The 27,235-nt window shown below is 38.7% G+C and overlaps 1 protein-coding gene across 3 annotated transcripts in view; it reads left to right on the top strand.

Annotated features, from left to right (window-relative positions):
- KCNK2 (potassium two pore domain channel subfamily K member 2) overlaps positions 1-27,235 on the top strand; it is a 127,770-nt gene that overhangs the window by 39,575 nt on the left and 60,960 nt on the right. The gene's annotated exons all lie outside the window — the stretch shown is intronic.

The raw sequence follows: 27,235 nt of genomic DNA, 5'->3' as shown, positions 1-27,235 counted from the left end.
AAATATATTGTGTTTGCAGTAGTGCACATGTGTAAAAAAACCAACACCGAAATATGAAGATTACAAAAAGAATTAAAGTCTAAACCCTCGCTGTTTGCCTTCTACTCATGTTGTTTGTTACAATGCTAAAAAGGACCTCATAGTGGAACAGGGTCTCTTTTTGGGTTTGACTGTGCATACACTCGGCACTTTCTAGGAAGCAAAGAGGGTGTATCTAGATGACTTTTCTTCTGGTAGTTAGTCATTCAGTGCCCAAGAAATATCCAGAGGCTATAAATACAGACCCCATAGAGAAATCCATGCTTGCCATGCCGTGGGGATTAGGAAGGGTTACAGCTGTCTTGTTACATGGAAGGAGGTGGGTTTAAAACATAATTTTCAAGATAGGGAAGGAAATGACTCATCCCAGTTATGAAGGAATTTTAAGTGGAAGAATTCTTCCCTTCGACATATGCTTGTGATGAGATTTCCTCTCATGGGCCTGATGTCTGATTTTGGGGTGTGAATTACGATTCTAAGAGTTTTCATATTATTATGTGATGCCATTGATAAATTATGAAGTAGATAAGATTTTCAAATCAGTACTTTATATCAGAGTCCTAAATAAGAGGACAGAGACAATGTATGGATGAACTCTTGCTTAAAATCTTCCTTTGGAAAAAAAAAATTTGTAGAGTCTTGTCATTATCCAAATCCACCATAATGACTCTTTGTGCTGGATCACTTGCCAGTGAAATAAATACCCGAGCGTGTTGATTTTTGCCTTTGTTGAGAGGTCAAGGAACTATATTTACTTTTCTGTTTCTAGCAGCTAGGTCAAAAGTGGTATGGCTGTGAAAATCTGGAAGAATGGCAACCTGGATTTCTAACCATAATGACAGGTTAACCTCAGAGCTTAGACATCTTGGCCATTTCTACTATGGAAATAACTGTTTATTGTGTAAACTACTTAGAGTCTAGAAGAGAAAAGAAACTTCACAGACTCAGTGAGAGTGGTTTGTTTCTGCCCAATGAAAACTCAAAAGTCCAAGTTATAACTCTTCATGACCACCACTAAATTATTCTGCAAGAGACTTAGTCATTATGCTGACTTACTGTTGCATCCTATGTTTGTAAACAGTCTCATATCTTGAATCCCAAATTCAGTAAGTTTTGCAGACATATACTTCAACACATGAAAAAATAAACCATTATTACCAGCCTTACCCCAAATTATAGCCATTAAGCACAGTAGCTGATTATTTAGGTTGTTTAGGTAGCTACCTGACAACAGACCACATTCTCTACTGTTCTATCTCAGGCTTTAGTCTTAGGTGGATTAAGTCATTCTAGGTCACCCACACTTCCTCCATAGTCTTTTACTCCTAGGTCAAGGTCATCTCCTATGACCTTAGAACAGATTATGATCTAGGGCAGGATAAAAATTTTGGCTTCTTTATGCGTGTCCTTTTGACACTTAAGTCATCATCCAATAAAATTCAAAGTATAATTATTAATCTTTGTAATGACAATAATTATGTGAGCTTTGAAGTGGTTTTTAACAATCACAGACATTGTAACCTCTAGCGCTGGCTGCATTGCATTAGTTATTTAAAAAAAGAATTTGAGACAGTTTTGTAGAATAAATTACAGGGGCTTTTACACGGTGCCTGGAACAGGCAGTGCTTGATGGAGCTGTGTTAGCTACAGTTGTCCAAGATGCGTCTATTTGGTGTTATCAATTTGCCTAAGAAGCCAAAGGGACTGTTATTATCATTGGAAATATGCCCAAGGGAAGTTTAATGATACAAAACAGATTATTAAAACTTAAGGCCTAATTTTACAGTTTCTCTTCATATATCTACCTACTCTCCCAATTCATATGCTTCCAAACCCTGCACAAATTCCATTCCACAGTTGCACAGGCTCCAGTCCATTCTTCGCTGTTCTCAAACCTCACTTCCAGTCATCAGTTAGTTCTGTTGGCTCTTACCTCAGAGCACATCCACAGTTAAACTGCTACTCACCATTCAAACTGCCGCCATTTTGGTCCAAGCCGGCATCATCTCAGCGTCAGCATCCTTGCAGAAAGAAACCTTCTACTGAGAGCATTTGTGTGCTTTACGAGGCAGAGCAAACACCATACTCCTCCCCACCTCACTTAGTAAGATGCAAGTAGTTCTGTGAGGTTAGGGATTTTGCTGTGTTTGCATCTTTTGTGCATCCCCAATGCTTGATCCACAGGGGGTGCTTAACAATTATTTTTGGAATTTAATAACAAATAGGCGTTCTAAGTGGTCTGAACTGTGGTTTGCTGTAAATTACATAATGCTAAATTGACCTATTGTACCACATTCTTAATAGCTCTTTAAAAAAATATTTATTTATTTTGAGGGGGGGAAGGGCAGAGAGAGAGGGAGAGAAAGAATCCCAAGCAGGCTCTGCACGATCAGCACAGAGCCCGACGTTGTGCTCAAACCCATGAACCGTTGAGATCATGACCTGAGCCTAAGTCAAGAGTCGTATGCTTAACCCACTGAGCCACGCAGGCGCCCTCATTCTTAGCTCTTTTAATAGATTTTATGACCAGCTTTTTTGTTAGTTTGTTCATTTATTTATTCAACAAATAATACAGCACCATCATTCTGCTGCTATAAAGATAAAAGATAAATCGGCTGAGCCTAAGTTGCACACAGACCAGTCAGGAAGGCCAGTGGACAAACAGTCATTTATAATCTAGTGTGTCACATGCTATGGGTTAAGAGTATTTAATGGGAACATCTAGGAGCTACATGTTACAGAGATACTGGGATAGGTAAATGGATAAGGAAGGGACAAGGGATACTTGTCTTTTCTTAGTAAATGTTATCTTAGGGGAGACTGGAAAGAGAATTAGGAGTTTTCCAGGTGAGTGAAGGTGGAAGGGGAACATCATAGGCACTGGGAGTCTGTGTGGGAGAGATTAGGGCTAGGGAACAGTATGTTCTACTCGGGAATTGCAAGTTATCTAGAATTGTTGTTTGCAGTTGAAGGGATTTATCCTCAGAACCATGTAAATCAGCAAGTCAATGTCAGTGGCTCCTGTTGAATCAGTGCTATTTCTGCCACTGCCAGGACATAAAAGATACAGTCCCTGCTTGCAATCCAACTTGGGAGATATAATGTACACCTATGAAATAACTGAAGAATAACAGAAATGAGTCTTGTATAAGCAAATGTTATATGCAACAGTGGCTTAAACAACGGAGTAAGATTGAGCAAAAGGAAAGTACGTGTGGGCTGGAGCTGAGACGGAAGGCTTAATTAGAGAAGTTGGATTTGAACTATGCTTTGAAGAAAATGTTTTGGTTGAGGTCGATGGAGGGGGAAATAGCCTCCCAGGTCTGCGACTGAGCAAGAATACAAAGAGGTATGAGCTTGGTTTATTTTGCGGATAGAAAAGTAAGAATTTGCGTTGAGTAGAGGAATTGTTTAAAGGAGTAGCGGTTAATATTATTGGCTGGTTCAGATGGCAAGAATTCAGCCGAATATAATTTGAGTTTTGAGAATTTGGGACCTACTACAATAAGAACATCCATTGGTTTTGGGTTTTTTGTGGTTGTAGTTGTTTTGGAGAATGAAGTGACAGGTTGCAAGTGACTTTAGAAGGTGCATCTGTCAAGAAGAGGATGCGTGGAGACTGACAGTTGAGAGAGCAATTAGGAGACCGTCTCAGTGACCCACAGAAGGGGGATGGGAGGGTTCACTGAGATGGTTGGAGTTGATGTTGCAAGAAGAGAGGAAGACAAAATGTTGAAGTAATTAGCTGCAGGATTCAACAGGCCTTGGTGACTAACAGAAGTTGAGTATTGAAATGAATATTTAAGCAGCAGGCTTGCAACTCCTAGACAGGGCTAGTCTAGCCCGTGAAAAGAATTTTTTTCAATGGCCAAGATTCATACATTGTGTTCTATTCGGAAGCTTCACTTTAGTCGCCCTTCCCTCAACTTTTGCTTGTTTGTTCTTTGATTCAGACAGACTAGGAACGCAAGGTGGTAGACTCGTTCCCGGAGCTCTCATTAGGGCTGAAGAGACGAATGATCAATCAGGACATTAAAAAAAAAAAAAAAAAGACCATTACTGATGACAATAAATGCCACCCAAGAAGTTCATGTGTGGTGATAGTAGATAGAGGGGGGAGCACGTGGGGGGAGGTGTTCCGAAGGAGGCTGATTTAAGATCTCTCTGAGCAGGTGACCTCAAAGCATGAGAAGACGGCAGCTAGGTAGGGAAGAGCCAAGATGCGTTCAGGGAGAGGGCCGGCAATGGCAGAGAGCCTGAGGGGGACGGACGTGGGCATGTTCAAGGGATACGGATGAGTCCCCGTGGCAGGACGTGGAGGAAGAAGCAAGGTTAGCGAGTTTAAGAGGAGCCAGGGCGTCTGGGACTCAGGAAGTCATGGCAACATTCTGAATCCGGTGGGAAGAGCCGCTGAAAGATTTAAGCACGTGAGAGGGATGATGTGACTCAGCTGCCATTTGGAGGGTGCGAGGGGAAGCAAGAAGGCCAGAGAGAAGGTTGCCGCATCAGTCCCTGTGAACGAAGATGTCACCTTGAACCGAGGAGGTGGCGGCGAGGAGGGTAAATCGTGTATCTGTCCACTTTTTGTCCTCCTCGCCGCCACCTCGACAGATATGTGATTAAAAAAAAAGAGAGAAAGTTCGCTGATGGAAATACACTTATCCCTAAGAACAGTGCCAAAGGGGGACTACTCGTGTTTTCTCTTCCAAGTTATTTGAAAGCTAATAAGAAATCACTTATGGTCTAGGACAAACTGTTGGCAAAAATGATGCAATGGATAATACTTTGAGTTCGGTTTAAAGATTAGAATAAGATGTCAGATGATTTTATTACCTGAAGGCATTCAAATATAATGAGATTTTCCCCAGCGGAAAGTAAATTGGAAGGCCAGGGCCAGGATCTGCCCAAGCTTATCGCTCAGTCACGATCTCTGAGCGTCAGAATGCAAATAACAAGGGCACCACTGTGGACTCTAGCAACTGTAAGATCCTGTAAGCATCATGTTGAGGCTTATGGAACACATTTCCTTGGAGTGGCAGTTCTCCTATTTACAAAGGACTCTTGTTTTCTACCACTTCAGTGTAGAGATTGAAATCAGTTATGCAGCTTCTATGTTTATTTTTCCTGTATTTTGAACCAGCCCACCGCCTTCAGTTCGCTTTTACCTAGATTCAGTTGGTGAAGCTGTTACGACGATGGCCACACATTTACTGTGAACCCCTATTTCGCCTGTTTAACATAATGCCTAATTGATTAGAAAAAGAGCAACAACAAATAATAACAACAAAAAAAAAAAACCGGAAAAAAAAAAAGTAAAGGTTTAGAATCACTTTAACCAGCGGTTCCAAATCAAAGAAACGTCAGTCTGGGAAAGACAGAGGCTATATTGTAAACTGGGAGGCCTTATGCATGTCTTTAGCAGGGAGTCCACCGTTTCTGTCGGATATGGTAGAAAGCTACAACTGAAAGAGTGAGGGGAAAATTGTCAGACTACTTTCTGTTCAGTTTGGTGATTTCATGAAGCCGCAATCCGAACTGGGAAATGAGTAGACTTGAAACGGTGGTGTAGAATTTGACAGAGAGCATTCTCCCAGAGGATGATGTTGTTGTAAGCTTTGGGTGTTGAGTGTTATCTTATTAATGTAGTACGCTCATTATTCTGTGGCATTTCACTAGTCTCTCGGCTGTCCTCAGAGCATTGCAGATTGGTTTTCGGAAACCCATTTTAAAGGAAAATTAAATGTTTTGAGGCAGCTTAAAAGGCAATCTTGCAAGGTGACTTCTAGTTCTGACCCTACAATCTCATCGCATTTTTCTTTATGCCAGTTTGTTAAAGTGGATGAGTATTTTTTCCAAAGTAAGTAATTCTGGCCTTGTGCAGCTGAAACACAGACGTTGAAATTAAGAGATTGTTTTGGATCTTTGATTCTGTTTCTCCTCCCGTCCACTTAAATTAATGAAAATAGAGCCTATCTCAGGATATTAACATATGTTCCTGTCACTCAAAATCTTCACATAGGTTTATTTCTTTTCCAAGTTAACATGCATTTCTCAGAGAAAGTATCTTCTGAATGGTAGTTAAGTTTGCAGAGTACAAAATCACATTTGATAGGCAATAAAGCAGAATTATTGCATAAATATATTGTAGACTCCAAAGAAATAATGAAATAGATTAGTCATCTTTTCTCAGGGCATACATTTGTTACATCAGTCACAAAGAAGTTCAATTCAGAACCCTTAGTTCTTAGAATCCCATGCTGATTGGAAGGAGGTTGAGGAACATTAGGAATATAATCTTCCCGGGAGTGAGGCAGCATTTTTGTTTGGTTTTGGTAGTAGGAAAACACACAGCAAGACAGTACAGGTTTAACAGAAACTGAAGGTCCCAGAAAGAGGAGGGCTGGCTATGATAATAGCATAGTGGTCGTTCATTTCTTGGGTATGTTCACATGAGGAACTGCTTGTACTCTGAAAAAAGTACACTTTTATATGTTTCTGCATACTTTTGAAAAGCTTGCAATAACCTATTTTTAATCTTCTGGAAAGCTATCACTGTCAAATGTTGTGATCAAGAAATTACTCCAAAATTGGAAGCAAGCAATTGTCACAAAGTCCATGCCCTGAAAGAGATACAGAATCCATTTTTTTCTTGCCTTCTCCCCCTTCTCAATCCCTGACATGGAGCATGGTTTACCATGGGTTATCGATTTTGTAGAGCATCTGACTGACCACCAAATATCCAAGCACTGCTCTGAATGGGATTAAAACTAGGTGAGATGATTATCAAAAAAAAAAAAAAATACTTTTTGTAACTGCCTCAAGTAATTCATTTGATAATAACTTTTGTCTGGACCTGTCTCCTTTCAGCTAGTAATTATGCTACATATTTGTTTGCTTCCCAATCCTTTTTGTGTGTGTGAAATTCTTTAGACTTGTGCAAACTTACTCTTGGAAAATTGGCATTGTTATTTAAGCGGTGCTGTAAATGTGGCATGATGTTTACAAAAGACGTACCTGTGCCAAATGAGGTTCGTGTGCAAGTATGGTGGTTTGGGTGGATATGAAGTACAATGTACATGTGACTAATTCTAACTGGAAATTGGAATTTCACGCAGCCAACTCTTGGTTCTGACATCCCATTGGGGGTGGGGGAAACACTGATAATAGGAACAATTGAAAGTCACAGGTCATCCAAAAATGCACATTAATTACAAATCTTCAGCCTCTTCCACCTTCAATTTTATTATCAAAACAAAAGCAACAAATACATGGGCAAATTTCGCTGATGTGTTTCACCTCTCCCTTAATGCGCTTAGGCTCCCCCCCTATGCTATCAAAGCGTAAAATTTCCAAGGGCAAGCAGCAAGAGAAGAAAAAAAGGAAAGGAGGGGTATGAAAGTCATAAGCTGCCCAAATTGCTGGTTCAAAGAATGTGTGTTTTCATAGGTAATTTCAGGGGCGTTTGTAGATAATGGGAGCTGTGTTTTAAGTTAAAAAAAAATAATAGATCTGGGCATGATCTCCTAATATACATTGTATCACAGCTAAATAATGTGCTGGGCATACTTATGCAGACACTTCCATTAGTTTTACTCACATAGTATAGTTTAGGATGAACATATTTCTCCCTCTTTTTTAAAGGAATGATCCAATAGAAGGGACATCAGATTTCACTGCAGAAAATCTAAGTCCAGGTTTTTGTGCCACTAGCTAGGGTTGTATTATCAATCTAGTCGCTGTTCTATTATCCTTAATATTCTTGTTTGTCAGTGGGGCTAGTATTTCTCGCAGAGCTATTGTGAAGGTTAAATAAGATTATGTACGTGAAAATAGTTTACATCCTGAATGACAGTATATTAGAGTAAGCTGATTTTATTAGAGTAATTTTTATTACCTTATTATTAAAATAAGCCAATATTATTTTTTGCACATTTATTTATATTACTAAGGTCAACATAGAAAGAAATACATTTTTCTTACACCTTGAATGCACCCATTTTCACTCTTATAATACATACCGTGTTTGCCTTCATATAATTTATTAGGGTTTGCTCAAACCAGTTATTATCACAATGCTAAGTGCCAGATTTGACTAGTTTCTTCATGCAGTTAACGTGTATTTTGGTTTAATGAAATGAGCTGATTGGTTATTTAAGTGACCTATAGATAATCCACAGTGTGATCACTGAAATAGTATATAATGTAACCTTGAGGTATTACTATTAGCTGAGTATAATAAAGATTAACATTTGTGTAAATCTGTTTGCTATATGATTTTGTTAAATGTATGCCTTTATATTAGTTAGGATATGTTAAGTTATTTCCTGTAACAAACAATCCCCACATCTTGGTGGATTTACAAAATAAAAGTTTATTTTTTATTCACACTGTACCTTCAGTGTGGATTAATAGTAGGGCCCTGCCCACTGTTCTAGCTCAGAGACTTCGGGTGTTTCTGTGGCCTTTCCTGGTCACTTTGGCATAGGGACCAGAGCATGGGAAACCGTGCATGGGAACCTGCACACTGGCTCATGGAGCTTCAGTAAGTGCACACACTGTCTTCACTCACATGACATGGGGGCCAAACCAACTTCAAGACCGTAAGTGGGGAAATGCAATCCTGCCCTGTGCTCAGAAGAACCCAGATATTTAGTGATAGTCTTAATAAATGCTATAAACAAATACATTCACTGAATACCCCTTCTTAAAGGTTACTTGATATTCCAACAAACTAAACGTTGACAGAAAGTATATTTTACATTTTGCTTTTCCAAACTATGTCTCCCTTAATGCCAGCACTGCAATGGAATTTTTATTTTTCATATGTAATATTGGCTCCTGTTGAATTATTAGAGATTGTGTTCGCAAACGACGCCCCCACATGGTGGTTTCATCCATGAAACGATCTCAAAATGAACATAAAAATTAATATGTATCTCAAAATGAACATAAAAATTAATATGTAAAACTCTAATTTTAGCTTTTAGGCAGAAATTCTGCTGTTATTGGTGATGTTATTTAGGGATTCCATTAGCATGTATTTTAGTAATGATCGTTTAACCAAGTCAGAATCATGATGATAAAAACATTAAATCCAGGAAAATAAATTAAAAGATTGAGTTATTTTTGGTGTAGAGGCAAAATAATGCAGGGGTCAGCAAACTGTGGCCCGTGGGCAAAATCCAGCCTGCCACCTGCTATGTAGTTATTAGAGTACAACCACACCCATTTATTTTAGTATTATCTTTGGCTACTTTGTACTAGAACAGAGACCATATGGCCCGCAAAGCTGGAAGTATTTACTATCTGGCCCTTTACAGAAAAAGTTTGCCAACCTTGGACTAAAGGAAAGAGTGTAAGGCAAGGAAAAAAGGATAAAGTTCATAAATAGAAGCTCAAGGTTTGAGATTTGATTCTAATATTTATTCACTGTGTGATTTTGACCACATCATTTTCTGAGTTTCCTCACATGTGAATATTCAAATGGCTTCCTAATAGGTGAATAATAATAAATATGCTTGCTATCTCATAGGATTTTATGAAAACTCAGAGGATAGTATGTTTAACAGTGTTTAACTGCCATGTACAAAATATTGATCATTTTTCAAGGATATACTGGTTTTTCCCCCTCACTGTCTAATGAAGGTTGAAATAAGCCTCATGAGGCTCCTCAGAAAATTAAAAATAGACCTACCCTATGACCCAGCAATAGCACTGCTAGGAATTTATCCAAGGGATACAGGAGTACTGATGCATAGGGGCACTTGTACCCCAATGTTCATAGCAGCACTCTCAACAATAGCCAAATTATGGAAAGAGCCTAAATGTCCATCAACTGATGAATGGATAAAGAAATTGTGGTTTATATACACAATGGAATACTACGTGGCAATGAGAAAAAATGAAATATGGCCTTTTGTAGCAACGTGGATGGAACTGGAGAGTGTAATGCTAAGTGAAATAAGCCATACAGAGAAAGACAGATACCATATGGTTTCACTCTTATGTGGATCCTGAGAAACTTAACAGGAACCCATGGGGGAGGGGAAGGAAAAAAAAAAAGAGGTTAGAGTGGAAGAGAGCCAAAGCATAAGAGACTGTTAAAAACTGAGAACAAACTGAGGGTTGATGGGGGGTGGGAGGGAGGGGAGGGTGGGTGATGGGTATTGAGGAGGGCACCTTTTGGGATGAGCACTGGGTGTTGTATGGAAACCAATTTGTCAATAAATTTCATATATATATAAAAAAATAAAATAAAATAAAATAAAAAAAAAAGAAATAAGCCTCATGAACTTCTAGAAGGCATATGGATAAGCTTCGTGTTTTCTGGAGAGGGGGTCCACAGTGTATATCAGGTCCTCAAAGGTATCCATACTCCTAGAAAGGGTTTAAAGCCATTGGCTTAGATAATTTCTACTTTTTTTTCCAGACTGATGTAAAATACAATTTTTGTGGTACTTCAAATTTATATGGGTAAAAATCCATTTTAGAGACATAGCAAAAATATGCTCATGTAGATGCTAGCACACTAAATGATCGCTTGGAGAACTAAGGATAGTGCTCAGAAGGAAACCGTGTGAAACTACAGTTCTTAAAATAAGAAAACCGTATTCTATTGCTGAGCTCTGAGTGATATTATAGTGTTAGATATTTTCAGTCCTCCAAACTCCTGTGTATTCTGAGTTGTTTTCTGTAACCACGATGAAAAATGCTGTATTTTAGAAAAGTAGAGAACGACCAATCCCAATCCATGACTTTCTGCCTTTCAGAAATTCAGACTTGGGGGAAAAAAATTTCCTGCCGGGAACAGGAGTCAGTATATTCTTTGGGGGACATCTTAGGGGGTGGAAATGGTGCATTTATGATAATAGAAAGGAGGTTGTTATAATAAAGATACTCTTACTATGGATAATAATCGAAAGAAAAAATAGCATAGGCCTGATTATACATTATGTTTCACAAACTCTTTGTCTTTCTGCAGTGTTTCCTGGTTGACTTTTATAAATGTTTGCTGAAAGTCTGAAGGCGTGCCATGCTAAGTGCCATTCAAAACTCATAGATAAAAAGATATAAATCTAAGAAAGATATAAATCAAGGTAACTCAAGACAGGTGTTTTGCCGATGTCAATACAGAGAAGAAATAATACTCTTTTGTGTGGCAACATTGGGCATGAAAATAGTTAATGGTGTGCTCTCTTAAAGTCAAATGCTGTATACCTTTCCTTAAAAATTTAAATCAGGAGTACAGGTACATGAGTAAACAAGTGAGAAACAAGCAGTGTAAAAACTATGAGTGACGGCGAAGTCTTCTGCCTGCATCTGAGCCCCCTCCCCCCATCATCTACACAGAGGCCACCACTGTTACCATTTCTCGTTACTATTCTAGACATCATTTGGGTGTACATATAAATGTGTGTGTGTGTGTGTGTGTGTGTGTGTGATTAATATATACACGGTCCTTTATTATGTAAGTGAAAGCCACTCTCTGCTTTGCTATTTCTGTGTAATATGTCCTGCAAATTTTTTCTCATCACGTCCTGAAGATTTGCTTTATTGTTTTAACAGCTGCATATTATTCCATTTAAATGATATGTCATATCTCTGTCCCCTTTAATGGTCATTAGTTTTTTGTCATGAGGAACAGTGCAATACTGGATACTTAAGTGTTCTATAACATATCTGTATGTGTATATGGCTATGTAGATAATATATCTGTATCTATCTTTGTGTGTGTATATATAGATATGTATGTATATGATTTCACGTTTCCTTTATCCAGTACTATTTTTTAATAGTCTTTTTGCTATGCTTGATTTTTAAAAAACCATGATCGTGACTATTTTATCTATCAAATTGCATATATAGATTGGTCTTTTCTCATATATAGTAGTATATGATTAAAAGAAAAATGCACAAATGTATAAAAAAGGAAAGTAACTAGATACGATTATGCTTTTTATAGTCATGTTGCAGTGTGTGCTTACTTGATGTAGTTGACATAAGTTGATATCATACCTAATCATTGATTTTTGGAAATATTTAACATGATCCTTATGGATATTATAAATTTAAGCTGGTTGGCATGTCTATCATTGGATAGGTTATTAGTCTTGCAAATTAAAAACTAATAGGGGGTGGGTGATGGGTATTGAGGAGGGCACCTGTTGGGATGAGCACTGGGTGTTGTATGGAAACCAATTTGATAATAAATTTCATCTTTTAAATAAATAAATAAATAAACTAAAAACAGTGGCTCAGATCTTTTTTAAAATTTTTGAGTTTATTTTTTATTTTGAGAGAGACACACAGTGAGAGTGGGGGAGAGGCAGAGAGAGAGAGGGAGAGAGAGAATCCCAAGCAGGCTCTGCGGTGTCAGCACACAGCCTGACACAGGGCTCAAACTCACGAAACCATGAGATCATGAGCTGAGCTGAAACCAAGAGTCAGATGCTTAACTGACTGATCCACGTAGGTGCCCCTCAGATCTTTTACTATGAACCTCAAAGATACAGAAAGTCCTTCCTTAATCTACTTGTCATTTGGAATGGCTACTTGTTGTGCTGTGGTGCTTTACCTTTGTAAAGTGGAAAGAACAATTTTGTATACTTTCTCCAGGCAACGTGATCCAGTCATCTACTTGTTGTATAATCCAGCATGAGATCCAACATGTGTCATTTAAACTGTGAGAGAAAGAATTCAGCATATCATTTAAATACCTTGTCATTAGGAGGGTTTATCTCACAATTATTAGCTTATATAAATCCTCAGAGAGACAATTTTTTCAGTGAAGCTACAGGAGTGGAATAAATATTTGCATGTTTGCAAATGGCTTTATTGCATGAAAGATCATTTTGTCAGATTCTGGAATCACAACTTTTCCTCATCACAACCCTGAAGATTTTTCTGTATCGTCTTTTGACATTTGCTGTTAGACAGAAGTTTGATACTGGCCTGATATTCTTTCCTTTATTGGTAACCTATTTTCCATAAGTGCCTCTGTTTTTAATTAAAGATTTTCTTTTAATCTTGCACTGGATTCATTTATTTTGTTGGGTTTTTTAACCTTTGTTTAATTTTATTTTTGATTATTCTATTCTAATGATTATGTTTTTCCACCATCACGGACACTGACAATTTTTTGTGCTGTTCTGTTCTTTGTTCTCAATTTTCTCTCTCTATTATGTGCCTTTTAAAATTCTTTCTACCTTTATTTTTTCTGTAAATCTGGAAATTCGTTTGTATTCTGTAAGCTTAAGCAATGGTTAGAATTCCTACTATTTCAATTCTCCTTAATTGTCTTAAATACAGACTTTAAGTTTGCAATTACACAGTTTCCTTTAAATATTATATTATCCTCCCCCATCTCTTTTTCTTTACTTAATTTTGTCTTTAGATGCCAGTAAACTCATTTTTTTTTGTTGGCTTTAGGCTCCAGATTTATAATCTAATGATTTATTGTCTCCTATTGCGGTTTCCAAACATATTCTGGGTTCTGCACCATTTTCAGAAATTCACTCTTCCTATTCATTCATTCATTCATTCGCTTGGCAAATATTTATTGAGCAACTATTAAGTAGTATCTAGATGTTTGGAATACATCAGACAAACAGACAAAAAGCTAGAGAGAGATTTAACACGGAACTAAATTATACAGCATGTTACATGTTAATTATATAGCGGTGGGGAAAAAAATAGACCAGGAGTAGGAGGTATAATTTTAAAGGAGTCTAAAGATGATATTTCTCTTCTAGTTTTCTATATTACTTGCTTTCACTTTGGATCTGTGTTTCTAACCTGTGGACATATACTGGAGATGGGGCCTAAAAGTTCTTTCTCCTTAATTCAACGTGGGCAGGCTTTGTAGCAGACTAACATAAGTATAGTTGCATTTCAGTCCACTTCCCTCTCCTGAGTGGAATATCCTCCCATATTCTCCATCTATACACTCTGAATTGCTGCAGAAACAAGGATATAGAATTTTTCTAGCTATTGTTCTGAGCTGTCTTTGAGACAGTCTTATTGCCTTCCAGGGTTAGGCTTTCTACCAGACTGAATTCAGACTAAAAAGGACTTAACCTCGGGTAGTCCTCACAGCTGTGAAAAGATTACAGAAAGGGGAAAAATGTATTAAGAGTTGACGTTTAGGGCAAAGTCAAGACTTCTCCTAATTATCTCTCTTTTTTTGTGCTCATGCTTCACTTCAAGGTCCAATGAGAGTGTGCAAGAAATTAAGAAGTTAGGATGCTGCCTGTTGTGGAACAGTGGGTTATCACATCCCCTCCACACATCACCTCTCCCACCCTCTGGAATCTTTTCTTTAAAATAAATTTATGAATTTCAAACAGATATACAACAGGGGGATCTATTTGTGCGTGTGTGTGTGTGTGTGTGTGTGTGTGTGTGTCTGTGGTGGGGCAGGGGGTGGTGGGTTGTACCCAAGGGCAGGCAGCTCATTTCCATAGTAAGGCAGGACTTTGAGGTCGGACAGATCTCTGTGTAAACACTGGCTGTGCCACTTTTGATTAGCCTCTATGTGTTTCACTTAACATTTCTGAGCCTTGGTATAAATAAGTTTTAAAATACCTTTTCCAGAAAGTTACTTTGGGAATCAACTGAAAAAAAGATACCCAGTTTTGGATTGGCAAAGCAAGGCATTGAAAGATTAAATAACATGCCTAAATCATGCGGTGAGTACGTGGCATTAGTGAGGTTTTAAAGCCACAAAGCCTGGCTACAATGTTGGCACTTGGAACCTCTGACCTATATTGCATCAGATGTTGAAAAAAAGTAGAGTATATATGTTTCACCATAAATTTCAAGTGAACCTCCTGATGGTTGAGGGCTTAGTTCTAGACTCCACCTTTCTAGATGAAGGGGCTATGCCAGTGTTACCTTTGGAAAATTTACAAGTAGTTTGCAGAAAATCGGCCCTCCAACCCTCTTTTTACTTTATAAATATTGAGCTAAGTGAAGTATATCTATCCTTACCATGTGTGAGAAAACCTTGTATGATATTTAGCTAAATGGCCGTAGTGTTTTGATGTTGAGAAGATAGTTTTCAAATATGTAAATGTACATCCTTGGTTTTCTTTGCAGTGTATCTTTAAAAAAATAAGATGCACAAATAAATTAGTTTGAGGAAAATTTCATTTGTCAGAATCAAAGAATGCACAGGAATCTAATCTCATAGCAGAGATGGATCTTAAAGATGCCAATGGCTGTTGAATTTAGAGTGACTTTAATCAATGCCCCTTAATGACTTCGGTGATGTGTTCTTTCATCTAAATGGCCCAACTTCAGCTGTCATCACTCAGGGTCAGTATCTGGATAATTATGCATCTTTCAGGTAGGTTGGCTTCCACATTCTGTCTTCTGTGTGACGTAGGCAGTAGTTGATGGGTTTTGCATCACTGCCCCAAGGTCATAGCCAAAGCAGGCAGAGTTCCTTACACCCTAATTTCAAGTGAAGTTATAATAAATACACACACTCAACACTTGAAAACTTTGCATTTTATGTCTCCAACCTGTGCTACCTAATGACCCCCCAGTACTTGAATTTCCTTGGCCTCGGTGTTTTGTATTTGTGTAATGATGCCATTAGAATTCGACTGGTCATTTCAACTTTTACATTTTCCAGTTTTGCTTGAAAAAAATTCTGATGCCCGAGATGCCTGGGTGGTTCAGTTGGTTAAGTGCCTGAGTCTTGATTTAGGCTCAGGTCATGATCTCACGGTTCATGAGTCGTTGGGCTCTGCGATGAAAGCGTGGAGACTGCTTGGGATTCTCCCTCTCCTTTCTGTCTGTCCCTCCCCCCCCTCCCCCAGAATAAATAAACTTTAAAAATTTTTTAAATTTCTGTTGCCTTGGGGCACCTAGGTGGCTCAGTTAGCTAAGTGTCCGACGTCAGTTCAGGTCATGATCTCACAGTTCGTGGGTTCGGGCCCCGCACAGGGCTCTGTGCTGACAGCTCAGAGCCTGGAGCCTGCTTCCTGATTCTGTATTCCCCTCTCTCTCTGCCCCTCCTCCACTCGCGTTCTGTCTCTCTCTCTCAAAAAATAAACATTAAAAAAAAATTCTGATGCCTTTCCCCCTCAATTCATGGCACTTTATATTGTGAATTTAGACAAATAATAGACCATCTCAGACAAGATACTGTCTACCAGTCCTATGAGAGAAGTCAAAGTAGTCCCACCAGAACAGCAGTCTACGCTGTGGTACAGTTATTATTGTGTTTACCACTTGCTAATGAAGGGTGAAACATTCTGATCGCTGCCAGTGCCTGCTTGGCTGTGATAGTGAATGGTGAACTGCGGTAACTTAGAGCACTTCGTTTCATGGATTACCTTATCAGTGCAAGTCACTGTTTTTGCTCCCGCATAATCTGCAAAGTGAGGAACATGAAAAGACCATGTTGGCTCAACTTCTTCTAAATTTAAACACGTCTCAAGTGAAAAAGTAAAATTGTCATCAACATCACCATCATTGCCACCATAATTTTTATCAATAGCTGACACTCAGCAGTACCTGAGCCATGAAAGTGACTTTTTATGGCCAGGAGAGTGATTTTAGCTGGCTTATATTCATTGGGACTACTCACCACCATGGGTCAATCACCATACTAAGACCTTTATGTGTATTATGTCACATAATATTCATTACTGTTTTATAAATGGGGAAGCTGAGGCATTTTCGTAATTTTTTAGTAACTTTCTCAGTGATACAGTGGGAAAGCTAGCATTCAAACCCAGATAATTGGGCTCTAGAGCCTACAGTCTTAACCACTGTGCTATACTGACCTCCGTATACTTGGAAATAAACTTGAGTGAGTGTGTTTGACTTATTAGAGGAAAATGATGGCAAACCAAAGATAGCATAGCTGTTTTGGCAATTCAGATCATTAACGCTTACAAAGTCTAACTTCCTAAAATGCAAAAAAAATTAATTTTAATTTAATGTCTATTGTATTACTTTTAGGGCCTTTTGATGATAGATGAATTCTATCGTTGTATTTAATGTCTATAGTATTACTTTTAGGGCCTTTTGATGAGTATCGTTGTATCATTTTACCACTTATAGCGTTAAAAAATTATTTAATGACACTTGTAAAAGAAGGTGAGGCAAGTTTTCTTTAGGACTATTGTGATAGGTATAACCACTAGAGTGGACTTTTGTGGTAGGGGAGAGAGATTGGATTCAACTCTGAATACAGCAAGGCAAAGCAGGAGTTTACAGCCATGGAGAAGAGAGGGGTGTCATGGATAGAAAATTACTGAGACAAAACATTAAGGTAAAGGAGGATTTGGGCCAAAACAACTTTCAGGATTCTTGTTGAAGGCCTATCGGGTGATCAGATATCACCTTGGCAGTGGTGGCGAATAAGGAACTCGATCAGATACAGAGGGTGATCAGATATTTAGGATGGGGGATTCTGTCTATACTGACTTAGCAGGATTCTTGCTAGAACAGGACTTTACATGGAAGGATACAGGGAGCCCAAGGTTTAGTCAAAACAGAGCCCAGAAGAGCCTGAACAGACTTTGATCAACGAGAGAATCTTTGCCGATAAATAGTACAGTTTTTATTTATTGATGCCAAGTAGGGTCAGTAATATGACATCAAATTATACTGAAGTTCCTATAGGAAAATTCTTTTAACAATACCTTTAAAGTATGATTGCCAGGAAACGTGTTATCATAGAAGTTCAGACTCCTGGCTTATAATCTCTCTCAAAATGTGGGAAAGCTAGTCATTCATATTTTTTGCTAAGAAGTAGTTCCTCATTTTTTTTAATGCTGTTGGGTCACTTTTTTCCTTTCTTGGGAAAAGGGGAGAATCAGGTAACAGGCAGTTAAATAACACAAGAATTTGCAGCCATTTATAGAAACACTTCATCACACCTTGAACAGATAGTTGGCCCGCATTTAGCGGTCATGTTTTATCAAAAATGCACATCTTTAAAAGCACTCAGACTCAGGACTCCTGGGCGGCTCAGTCAGTTAAGCGTCTGACTTCGGTTCAGGTCATGAGCTCGCAGTTCGTGAGTTCAAGCCCCACATCGTGCTCTGTGCCGACAGCTCAGAGCCTGGAGCCTCTTCGGATTCTGTGTCTCCCTCTCTCTTTCCCCTCCCCCACTGGCACTCTGTCTCTGTCTCTCAAAAATGAATAAACATTAAAATAAATAAATAAATAAATAAATAAATAATAAATAAATAAATAAATAAAAACACTCAGACTCAAATCTAAGGCGGTTCGATGCCCTCTCTGTGAGAGGCATGTGGGGACTGAGAAGAACTTTGAAATGAACTGTTTCCCTTCTGGGTTGTCCTCACTTTGAGTTGTTCTCACCAGGGAATGGCGGACAGAGCTCTAGAACTAAATGTGCTTGTTCTTCTCCCCTCGCATCATCGCTCTCTCCATCCTCCTGCATCTCACCAAGCACATCTTTGCATGGGTGAAAAGGGGGATAGGACGAACTTCCAATTACTAAAGAAAAACCCGGGGAGGTTAGGAAATGATGTGAAGATAGATTATTATCATTTCTTGGCAAAATTCTTTTGCAAAGGAAATTTCCTCTCAACTTTTAGCTTTCTGTGTAGGTTATGTAAAAGAATCTTGTTAGCAAGAAATGCTTGGTAGCAGTTTAATCAGACATTCATGATTTTAAATATGTTCAAACACCAGCTGAAGAAATATATAAGTTGTGGGGTGCCTGGGTGGCTCAGACAGTTAAGCGTCCAACTCTTGCTTTTGGCTTAGGTCATGATCTGAGGGTTTGAGCCTCTGCCTCTCTCTACCTCTCTCTCTCTGCTCCTCCCTCCCCACTTCTCAAAAGAGATGAATAACTTAAAAAAAAAAGAGAGAAATTTTGGAGCACCTCGGTGGCTCAGTTGGTTAAGCGTCCGACTCTTGCTATCGGTTCAGGTCATGATCTCATGGTTCGTAGGATTGAGTCCCCCATGGGGCTCTTTACTGACAGCACGGAGCCTACTTGGGATTCTCTCTCTCCCTCACTCTCTGCCTCTCTTCTGCTCATGCACACTCTCTCTCTCACTCAAAATAAATAAATATCAAAAAATGAATATTAAATAAAAATTAAGAAAAAGAAATATGTAACTTCCTATAGATTTGCAACTTTACAACAGTGTTGCAGGATTTTATTATGTAAGTTGCAACTGAGGATAGCAAGGGAGCCATCTTGTGAAATACTGTTTGAACTGCAGGCACATGGCTTCTGGGCCAAGAGGAAGTGTGATGAGGTTGAAGTTAAAACAAAATGTCAAAACAGCCCTTTGACTTAGTGACTTTAATTGACACATTTGTTTTGATGCACCTATCTATTCTTTTCCAGTCCAACTAGGTAAAACAGCAAGTATTAGCAGAATGACATGTCCAGGTTTGGATCCATACTCAGTGGTGTGTAACTGAGAAGAATTCTAAGTTTGAAAAATAGTGTCCATCGTCTTGATCCCAGATAGTTAGCTCTAAGCAATTGAGTTAATAGTTTAAATCTCAGCCTTAACAGTTAGCTGTTTAACCTTGAACACATTATTTTCCTTCAATAAACCTCAGTTTCCACATTCAGAGAGCAGGGATAATTAGTTGTGCTTCACCTCATAGGGCTGTGAATGTTTAATTAAGTATCCATAGGAAGGGATTAGCAGTATATCTGGCACATAGTGAGAGAGTGATGTTCAGGAGATAACAGTGTTGGCCGGGGCACCTGGGTGGCTCAGTTGGTTAAGTGTCCGACTTCGGCTCAGGTCACGATCTCGCAGTTGGTGAGTTTGAGCCCCACGTCAGGCTCTGTGCTGACAGCTCAGAGCCTGGGGCCTGCTTCGAATTCTGTGCCTCCCTCTCTCTCTGCCCCTCCCCTGCTCACACTCTGTCGCTCTCTCTCTCAAAAATAAATGTTAAAAATTTTTTTTTTTAAATAACAGTGTTGGCCATTAGTTTTATTATTGGCAATGAAAATTATTTTATTATTTTTTTATTTTGGGCAATAAAAACATAGTAATATAGTAATACCACAGCCAGTCTAGAAGAGGTGCTCTAGTCAAGGTCATCCTAAATATAAAGGAACAGAGGCAGATTTACCTTCAGGCTAATGAGAGTTCAGCTTCAGGACCCCCCACTTGGTTGGGTTTAGTCCCTAAGTTTATATTCTCTTTCCTAAAAGCCCCCTTCCCCCACACTGCATAGCTTTAGACCCATAAACCCTGCCCCTGTCACAGGGGTATAAATTAAAATCACTTCTGTAGATATTTAAAAATACATGCGCACATTCCCCTCCCCTCCCCGTGGAAGACAATAATTTAGTTGTTCTGGGGTGGATTTTTTTCCCTAAGTTTCATATGTGATTCTGATGTGGTTTAAAACCAGCGATCTGGAAGAACAATGTACAACTTTGCAAAAGTTCTGAAATGAATACGTCTTTTCAAGACACTATTTAATTGTCTTTTGATTAAGATCATATTTTTCTGGAACCATATTGTTTTCTTTAGTGTTTGGTTAGGTTCTTTGCTATATAGCATAGCTTTAAAAAGACCAGATGTGATTATCATTTCACTTTGATTTCTGAAAGGCTTGCTCTTTCTTTGAGGTTGCTAAGTGAGCATACCCTGAATTTATATTGTTCTTTTTCTCACCCACTTCTAACATATTTCTCTTATGCCTCACAATATTAATGTTTTTCTGCAGCTAAAATAATTTAAATTGTTTTGTGTTAAAATAATATTTTGATTGTTATTTTTAGAGGTGATTTTTAAAATATAATTTGCGTAGATCAAGAACTTCTCTTTTCCTTGTCAGTCCTGAATAAAATTAAAAGCAGTAAAAAAAAAAAAAAATTAGTACTGTAGAACTATTTAATCTGGTAAGTCTATTTAACTAAAATATGGGGTATTAACAAAAGCCCATAGATAATTATTTTCAATTCAACCAATTTTCTTCAGCATCTGTTATGAGCAAAGCACTAAACAAGACATGGAAAGGGAAGAAAAATTCTTAAAACACAGTCCCTTGAAGTTTATCATCAAAAAGAAAGGTAAAAGCATATGATTAAATGGCAAGAATTCATGTTAGAGTAATGTATAATTTCTCCAAAAGCAGCAGAAAGTACTGTGTTTGTTGAGAGATGGCAAGATGGTACCTGGTTGAAAGGGTAAGGAATGGCTGGGTGTTGGAAGGGGGGACAGAATGGACAGACAGGATCTCAACATGATAACTGAGGGGCCAAATTTGTGCCAGCTTCAGAACAAACAACATAAAACACATAAAGAATCAGAAAAGTCCAGCTCAGTGTTTTTCAGCAGGTAGTTATGACTCTAGTGTTACCGGAAGGTACAACAATTGTATAACCATGAATATTGGGAAAAAGGGACAGGTGATGTGTACCTAAAGACCTTGGAATACCTAAGTGTTTAGTAGGAGTATCAGGACTTAAAGCTGCTGTGCTTTGGGGAGAATGAACTGTTATGAGATGGACTTGCGTGAGAAAAGACCATATTTGGCCTGTTTTGATGCCTTGGGGTAGTGGTGGTGGAACAAGAAGCAGGGAAGGAAATCAAAGGGTGGTCGTGCAGAAGGGATCGGCCTCATTGCCTACAAAGCCATGTGGCTTTGGGGTCTGGGCGTGAGGGAGATTTGAGAACTCTGGCTGCTGTGTGATGATTGCTTTACCTCCAACAAGATGGTCGTGCTGAGGCTTAAGTGTCGGGTCAGGCTGTCATCTAGATGACAGAGTTCAGGGGTCTCCTCAGCACACTTGATGTGGGAGAGTGGGGGCTGGGGAAGGCACACACTTCTGTGAAAATTACTCCATGAGAAAAACCTTTATAAGACAATCCATGAGGTATTAAAGATAAAGGTCACTACAGGAGAGTGGCAAGACAAAGTAAGATGCCACTGTAGTTATCTGCTGGTCACCACTAAGAACAAAACCCTGAACTACTGTAGGGAGGGGGATGAAACTTGCTAGTCTGGTCATTTTTTTTTTTTTTAATTTTTTTTTCAACATTTATTTATTTCTGGGACAGAGAGAGACAGAGCATGAACGGGGGAGGGGCAGAGAGAGAGGGAGACACAGAATCGGAAACAGGCTCCAGGCTCTGAGCCATCAGCCCAGAGCCCGATGCGGGGCTCGAACTCACAGACCGCGAGATCGTGACCTGGCTGAAGTCGGACGCTTAACCGACTGCGCCACCCAGGCGCCCCTAGTCTGGTCATTTTTAAGGGAAAAGTACTATCCAGAAGTCAAGCAATAAATAAGAACTGTGAATGCAACCTATGAGCAGAAGAGATTTTAAGGGATAAAGAGAGACGATAGAGGGATATCTTCATGTAGCACCTTTTCTTTTTTTGTTTTGTTTTGTTTTTAACATTTATTCATTTTTGAGAGACACAGAGAGACAGCGCACAAGCAGGGGTGAGGCAGAGAGAGAGGGAGACACAGAATCCCAAGCAGGCTCCAGGCTCCGAGCTGTCAGCACAGAGCCTGACGTGGGGCTCGAAACTCATGAACCGTGAGATCATGACCTGAACCAAAGTCGGACGCTTAGCCGACTGAACCACCCAAGCGCCCCCATGTACCACCTTTTCATAACCCCAGCGTTTTGGTGAGATCCACAAGCAAACAGCTGTTTGAGAACATTTTAGATGCAAGCTCTGGAACTTTATCAGGTCCTCTTGAAAATCTTAGCACTTAGCGTGAGGAACTGCCAGAAGAGAATGCAGAGGGGCTGCAATAAAGGGGAGGCAAGAAAGGAGCTTGGGGAAGCACTAAGTTATCTAGACACCCAGTGGAAACGCACTAGGGCTGTAGTGGTGACTAAGCCATGGAGCCTGGCCTTCCACAACTTCTGATTACAGAACTGATGGTTACAATCTAGGGAGATAAGTCTTAAGATAGGGAAATGTGTAGGCAGGATGGGGGTCAAACCCAGTCTTGGGGGTGCGTAGCAAGGCTCGAGGAGAGCTTCTTGGAGAAATTAATATCTAACCTAAGTAATGATGGATATTTAAGGGTGAGTCAGATGAAAAGTGGGTGCGTGGAGGGTGTACATTTGAGACAAAAGAAGAAACATAATCAGAGGAAGTTCGATGAACTTACTTGGGTCTTTCATCTATGTGGTGCTTCTTTTCACATAGGGCGAGATATTTTTTTTCCCTTCCAGAATAGTGATCAATATACTCAAACATTTTAATTAAACAATCACTCAATTTCCAACCTATCTGTAATATTTTAAAGAAAATCATATGTGCACGTGTTCTTTTCTGTTTTGACCCATCCCATTCTACAGTAGCTCAAGCTGTTCCCTAAAGGTCTTGTATATGTCTTGATGAGGTAACTTACAGGTGTTTCACATTTCCCTTAATCTTATAAATAAGGCATTTTTCCATTTAATATAGCACATTTAAGGTAGTGCTGAAATATTATAATGCCGTTGGTTTCTTCATATATATCTCTGTACAACAACTTCCAGTATTCCCCTGTATTTGCTAGATATTTAATTCTACCTGCAACTAATATGTTTCTCTTCATAATAAATATTTCTTTTACATGTTCACTGCCACTACATGTGCTAGAGCTTTCAGAATAATACTATACAGTAGTTGCAAAGTGGATGTCCTTTTTCCCTCCAATTTGAAGGGAATTCCTTTTGTGCTTTAGTATGAAGTGTGATAGTAAATGTTTTGAGATAGATCATGATAAGACAATAATTTTCCATTTCTAGCATTCAGAGAACTACAAGAAATGGTAGAGAATATTGTCCAGTGCCTTTTGATCTATAAATGTCATGTACTTACTGAGGCTTTCCAAACTTTTTTTTACTGTTGTGCAATATTTCAAGTAGTAGAAATGTCTACAAAGAATAATATTGCACATAACCATCTATCATTCGCTTTCATCACATCTTAGCACTGCTTTATGCTGTATTTGTTGTTACTCTTTTTAGGTAAAATAATACAGGAATTTGAAGGCTTTTAATCATCCTTTCCAGTCTCACTGGGTAGCCCCCTCTCCCCACCCCCCACTCATTAACATTCATTGTTTCCTTGATCTTCTCTCCCCTTTGGGCAGGTACCCCTGCTTCCAGATATGTTTGGGTCTGTTTCTGAGCTCTCTATTGTGTCCTGATTGGTCTGTCTTTCCCTGTTCAATACCACATTGTCTTAAAGTAGGTCATCATGTAGGACAAATCTGCCCACCTCATTTTTCCCCCCAAAATTTTCTTAGCAATTATTGGTCCTTTGCTTTCTTACATGATTTTTATAAAAGTTCATGAAATTTTACTGAAAACCCTTGCAAAATATCTATTACAATTGCATTGTATTTAACATAAATTTGGTAAAAATTAACACCTATATCTTTCTTCATTTCTTCAGGTTTCTTTTATGTCACTTATTTTGCAGCTTTTTTGGTAATTTTCTCCATCAAATACTTAAATGTTATTTATTATGTTCTTAGCTGTCTTAATTGCTAATGTTATTAAGACCCTTTGATTTTGTACTACATTTGGTGATTGGTTCTTTCCGGGAGTATAGGAATGTTAGGTGTGTGATTAGGTCCCAGACACTGGGCCTAAAATACCTGGGTTTGAATCCCAGCTCTCCCACTTTTACTAGCTGTGTCTATCCTTGGGAAAATGATTTAACCTCTCTGTCCTTCTATTTCCTCATTTGAAAAATGGAGAGTATTAGTACCCACCTCACAATGGTTATTGTGAAAATTAAGTCAATTAATATGTTTAATTGGTTGTAAGAGTGCTTAGCACATATAAATATGCTGTTAAATAGTTTGCCTACTGACTGTGCTAAATACATTGATCTGCTAATCTTCAACCAATAGTATGATTAATAGTAATTACAATAATTATTGTTATAGCACTTAACATATATGGAGAATATAATAAAATTTCCTGAGCACCTTTCATGTGATACCTAACTCTATGAAATAAATAATAATAGCAATATACCATTTATCAAATAAGGAAATAATTTACCAAAGGCCACATATTTCTTGAGTCAGGAATCCAGGAATGGCTATAGTATATTGGAAACACAGAGTTTTTATCCTTGTATTTCTTTCAATCAGTTAATTTTAGACTTTTTAGACTTTTAAGAGCCCTGATGTTTGGAGGCACCTGGGTAGTTCAGTCAGTTAAGCCTCCAACTTCGGCTCAAGTCATGATCTCGCCGTTCCTGAGTTCGAGCCCCATGTCAGGCTCTGTGCTGACAGCTCGGAGCCTGGGGCCTGCTTCGGATTCTGTGTCTCCCTCCCTCCCTGCCCCTCCCCTGTTCACACTCTCTCTCTCTCTCTCTCAAAAATAAATAAACGTTAAAAAAAAAGCCCTGATGTTTGCATATCTTACTATAAATCTGTGGACTTTTTACTAGATGACCAGTATTTAACATCTTAAAAGATATTGATAAATCTAAATAGCTAATTCCATCTGACATAAATACGAATTCACCTTACAAGCTGCTTGATATAAATATGCATGTACCTCACCTCCATCTCACCAAAAAGTTGCATTGACATGACAAAAAACATATGAAAATTATGGGGGGAAAGTCCATAGTGTGTGGAAGGCAGGGGAGATGTCAAAGGAACCACAACAGGAATGGATTTGAGAATGATGTGTAGCATATAGATTCAGGTGGCAATGAAATTCGAATTAAGGAGCCCACATTCCAGATACGAGCAAAATCTAGGATTCTAAAGAGAAAGTTTTCCAAGGGAACTTCATAAAGACTCCAAAATTAGAAGCAGAAGTGAGCCCAGGGGCGGCAGCCTATAAATTAATCAAAGTTCTGTGGAACCACTAATCTTAACTTGTACAGTAGCTGACTCCAGTCTTCCTCCAGAATAAAGCTGTGACTGCAACTTTTCCATTTGAAAGGTTACCAGGGAAAGCACTTCGAAAAAGAGTAAGGTTGTTATGCAGATTTCAGTCCATGCATTCTCTACAGATGAAGTTTTCTAGAGATTTAATCATTCCCTTCTCTCTGCTACTGAGGGAGACACGCTTACAAATGGATATTTCCCTTATTCCTTTAAATATCTCTTACAAAAAGGTAACTTCTAGTTGGTTTGCAAAGTTCCTTATGTGTCCACAGCTTCTTAAAAATAACTAGCTTAAAATAATCAGTATGCCAGGGTGCCTGGGTGGCTCAGTTGGTTAAGCATCTGACTTTGGCCAGGTCATGATCTCGAAGTTCCTGAGTTTGAGCCCCTGCTGTCAGCACAGAACCTGTTTCAGATCGTTCGTTTGCCCCCCTCTCTGCCTCTCCCCCTCTTGCTTTCTGTCTCTCTCAAAATAAATAAATAAGCTTAAAAAATAATAATCGGTATGCCAAAGAGACATCTTAGGGTGGCAAAATTTGCTCTGCTACACCTTTGAAATCCTTGGAACATTAAAAAAAAGTTAACAGTTTCAGGGCACCTGGGTGGCTCAGTCGGCTGAGTGTCCCATTTCAGCTCAGGTCATGATCTCACAGTTCGTGAGTTAGAGCCCCACGTCGGGCTCTCTGCTGACAGCTCAGAGCCTGGAGCCTGCTTCGGATTCTGTGTCTCCCTCTCTCTCTGCTCTTCCCCTGCTCACATGCTGTCTCTCTCTCAAAAATAAATAAAGATTTTTAAAAAGTTAACAATTTTAAGGTTGTTGGTTATTTTTTGGTAGGCGTTTGAATGAAAACAGGATTTCAAAAGTTGCTAATTAGCTTTCATCTTTAAGTAATTTTAGCATATTTGAATTCTCTTAAATTAAGGCAGGACACTCTTCCAATAAATGACCACGAAAGCTCTATAGTTAATAGTATTGTCGGTATAGAGAGACAGAAATACATTTAATGAAAATATTGGCGTTGTTGCATGTGTTACCCCCTTCGGTTTTCAGCATCTAGTTTAACTGGAACATTAGCTCTACTTTGTGGATTATTGAAATGTTTGCTTATTAAAATATTTTATATTAAAATATATTTTTAAAGGATTCTTAACTAGTTGAAATCTATGATTAATATCTTTTAATATTGGGGAGTTTCTGAATTACCCTTGAGGTTGTTAAAAAACAAATTTCACCGAGTACATTTGAATTGGCTTTATTAAATGATTCATGAATTGGGCAGCATCCCATCTAGCTAGCAGAGGGGAGCTCGGAGGAGTTGTACAACATGCAACACTCTTAGAGAGTAAGTA

The sequence above is a fragment of the Lynx canadensis genome, chromosome F1, assembly GCF_007474595.2.
Source record: "Lynx canadensis isolate LIC74 chromosome F1, mLynCan4.pri.v2, whole genome shotgun sequence".
Lineage (NCBI taxonomy): Eukaryota > Metazoa > Chordata > Mammalia > Carnivora > Felidae > Lynx > Lynx canadensis.
This window is presented reverse-complemented; position numbering and strand designations above follow the sequence as displayed.